The 4,024-nt window shown below is 45.0% G+C and overlaps 1 protein-coding gene across 1 annotated transcript in view; it reads right to left on the minus strand.

Annotated features, from left to right (window-relative positions):
• AHI1 (Abelson helper integration site 1) overlaps nucleotides 1–4,024 on the minus strand; it is a 245,127-nt gene that overhangs the window by 41,540 nt on the left and 199,563 nt on the right. The window lies entirely within an intron of this gene.

The following is a 4,024-nucleotide window of genomic DNA, read 5'->3' on the forward strand; positions in this document are numbered from 1 at the left end:
TATTTTGTCTTGTGAAAATGCTTTGATTCGTGAAATGCAAGGCTGGTGTATTTGATTTCCTCTCGGCAGAAGTGATAAGTTATTATTTTTAAAAAATAATTTGCTCTCTCAATTTTGTGTACTGGTTGTCGTATTGGATACTGCTTACGCTTGCAGTGGTGTTTAGTAGCAGGTTCTTGGGGAATTGTGTTGCTTTAATACAGATGAGTGTTCTGAGGCCTAGTCATTTTACCGGCAAGTTGAGGCGATGCGTATAAATTTTTTTACATCCTCGGATCAGGGTAGTACAGGTAACGACATGTAGTTCAGAAATCATTGTGAAATGAGCCAACAACAGTGAGAGTCGATAGAGTTCCAAGAGGAATACAGGAAGATTATCAACTGAGAGAAATGTTTGATAGTGGAACAGAGGGTTCCACCATCAAACATTTCTCATGAGGTACCTGGAGGTCTTTGCTGTAGGAAGTGTGTGGAAATGGCACACCCAACGATTGCTATTGATAGGTCGAAGGAACGGGTGGCTACTTTGCACGAGGTAAGATTGTGAAAATTTTCGATAAGTCGCTCAAGTTTATGGAAGAAGTCGAAAGTCGACACAGGAGTGGCAGCAGAAAAGTTGAATGAAGCATGTGCAGGCAGGGGGAAGGGTTGGGATATTTCTGCAGGAAGGATCGTAGACGCGACATCAGGCTGGGTCGTGGCAACAAAACTTTGGCTGTGATGCACGTCGGAGCAAATGTACACAAAGTTTACTCTGAGGATTTGAAAAATATGTGCAGGATATTTCATAGCTGACAGAGCAAAGGGATGTGAAGGAATATTTTCAAATACACTGCACTTGCAAGAAAAGAAGGAATATAATTTATGAGCAGAGTGGGAATTGATGCTATTTATGTGAGAGGATGATGTAGAGGCTAAAATAGGGAGGAACTGCAACTGAAAGCTTGATTGTCACGGGCAGGCCATAAAAAAATTAAAGGAAGGGAAAGGTAAATTAAAACGGCATTCTTCGACGTCGACAGATATGCCTTTGCCCACATTATTACATTATATATGCTTGTACCAAGTTTGATTTCAATCCCTTTAGCTGTTCCCAAATATCACATTTTTACCTGACATGACCTATGAACTCTCTTGACCAAATAATCTAATAAATTTATGTAATACATTATTATACTTACTTGTACCAAGTTTGACTTGGATCCCTTCAGCCGTTCTTAAATTATCGTGGCAATGAAAACCTATCACGGATGGACGGATGGATGGATGGATGGACAGACAGCCGGATGGATATCCTGAAACGCAATAACTCCGGCGACTTTGTCAGCAGAATCATAAAAATATTCTCCACCAACACGAAGAGTTAAAACAACACTGAGGAGCTTGAAGCACAATTAGAATTTTTTTTTTAAAGCAAGGAGTATATCATTAATTGGTGAGACATGGTTTAATTAGGAGAGTAATTGGAGGACAAAACTCGAATTCTAAAAGGTGTATCTAGGTGAAGCAATCTGGGTAAAAGATAGTATTGTATCGAGAGAAAGGGATGACATTAAGGAGGGAATTAACAGAGAATTCTGTGTTTTTGGAGGTAGTAAGGTAGTTGGAGCATGATTTTATAGGCTCCTGGTGTGAGGGAAGAGCATGAAAGAAAGTTTCATGATAAACTCAGAAGGGCCGCGGTAAGGGATGAGTGTTGCTTATTGGTGATTTTAATTTGTCAGGAATAGATTGGGTCCAGGAACGTGGAATGAGCAGAGGATTTTCTCGATCTCGTGCAGGATTGCTTTTTAAACTAGTTTGTCGAAATGCCCACGAGAGAGGGAGTGCAGTGTTCAATCTCTTTTCAAACACTGTCGAACCCTGCTATTCGTGGATTCACGATTTGCGGGCCATAAAGTGTGACCTGCTTCTATACTCGCGATTTGCCTTTTTTAATTTATTATACACACTTTAGGACTGGTCTCTGATGTCCACATGGCAAATTGGAAATTGAGCAACATCACAGCATTACATTAACAAGGTACAAACACAAATCCCCTTAACTATATTCCTTTTCTCCAACAGCCTCATCACAGGAGGTTGGTGGCAGGACTTGCACTCCGGCCACCGTAAAACGCTTCATTCCGTAAAACCCAAAGGTCAGGTCAGGTCAGGTATGGGAGCACGTGCCAGAACAGCGCGTCGCTGCGTCCACTTTCCGCCGGTACTTCTGGGGCCTCCGTCTGGCCATCCCCCAGGCAGATGCCAGGCCCATCCCCATCTCCTTGAGATGATGGTCAACGTGCTGCAACCATGAGGCACGTGGTCAGCCCACTGGCCTCCTCCACTCATGAGACTCCCTCGCTGAGAGAATCTGGTGAGCAGGATCAGCGTCAGGAAAATGAGCCACATGTCCATACAGCCGCAACTGACGCTCACGGACTATGCAGGTAACAAATCTCATCCGAGTCTCTCTCAGCAACCGCTCGTTGGACACAAAATCCGACCAGCGATAGCTGAGGATTCTCCGAAGAGACCAGGTACCAAAGGAATTAAGTCTCCGTCTCAGATCCTTGGTCAGAGTCTAAGTCTCGCACCCATAGAGCAAGACTGGAAGTACCAAGGACCTGAAGACTCGGACTTTCGTCCTCCCGCACAGGTACCGGCAGTTCCACACCCCATGATCCAGTGAATCCATGACTCCCCAGGCCCGACCCAGACGTCTATTACCTCTGACTCGCAGCCAGCAGAGACATGAATATCACTGCCAAGGTAAGTGAATCTTTCCACGACCTCAACATCCTCACCACAAACAGACACAGACAGGACAGCAGCATCCAAGATGTCACCGAAAGCCTGGATCTTAGTTTTGACCCAAGAAACCCGTAATCCCAACGGCTCCGACTCCTCATTCAGCACCTTGAGGGCCCCCAAGAGGATGTCTAAAGTCTCCGCAAAGATGACTGCATCGTCTGCAAAATCAAGGTCCGAGATCTTGACATTGCCAAACGATGCACCGCAACTTGATCTCTCCGACATCCTCCTTAAAATCCAGTCCATACAAGCGCTGAAAAGTGTGGGGGGCCAGTACACACCCCTGACGAACTCCAGTAACAACTGGAATAAGTCAGAGATGGTACACCACACTTCACAGCACTCTCAGTACCAGAGTAGAGTTCAGACATCAGATCGATCAGTTTTGGTGGCACCCCACGAAGACCAAGAATCCTCCAGAGAACATCCCGATTCACTGAATCGAACGCTTTACAGAGATCAACATAGGGACAGACGGACAGACGGACAGACGGACAGACGAACAGACGAACAGACGAACAGCACCCAAAATATAATCCCACAGCTGAGCGTCAAAAGCATGGAGTCATCAAATGACTCCATGTCATGAACACTCCATGTGAGCTGAGTGTCATAAAATCATGACTCCATGTCATCAATATGGAGTCATCATCAAAAAAAAACAAAGAGCAAGACCAGTCATCAAATTTATCATTTGATTTCTCAGATTAAAGGGACATGTCAAAACCAACAAAGGGATGGATCACTTTCACAAACCTACCCATGTTCATCATTTCACACCAAATATGGTGGGAGCGGGCTCTCAATGTCAGACATGAGATCGGGGCCGTCCCTCCTGATGCATCTCGTACTTTTGATACAATCTCTCGTGCTCACTATCAGCCATGATCTTTCTTGGGCAAACAACATTTCAAATTTGGCCTCCAAAGCCAATCGACGACTTGGCATTCTCCATCATGCAAAGTCCTTCCTTGGTACACCTGAACTCTTATCCACCTAAAAGGCCTCAATCTGCAGCCAGATGGAATACTGCTCTCCCTTCTGAGCTGGCTCACCTGCCTCACACCCTGCTCAGCTTGACGCCGTGAAAACTTACAAGGCCTTACAAGGTCAAAACCCAGAATCACTGCTCACCTACACTCATTCGTTCCTCATTTTCTTCCTACCTGTGGAACCAGCTTCCATATTCTCTTCAATTTCATTCTTCCCTCCAGGTGTTCAAGACAGC

This window comes from Eptatretus burgeri, chromosome 5 (genome assembly GCF_056783735.1).
Source record: "Eptatretus burgeri isolate ZD-2024b chromosome 5, Ebu_testis_v1, whole genome shotgun sequence".
Classification (NCBI taxonomy): Eukaryota; Metazoa; Chordata; class Myxini; order Myxiniformes; family Myxinidae; genus Eptatretus; species Eptatretus burgeri.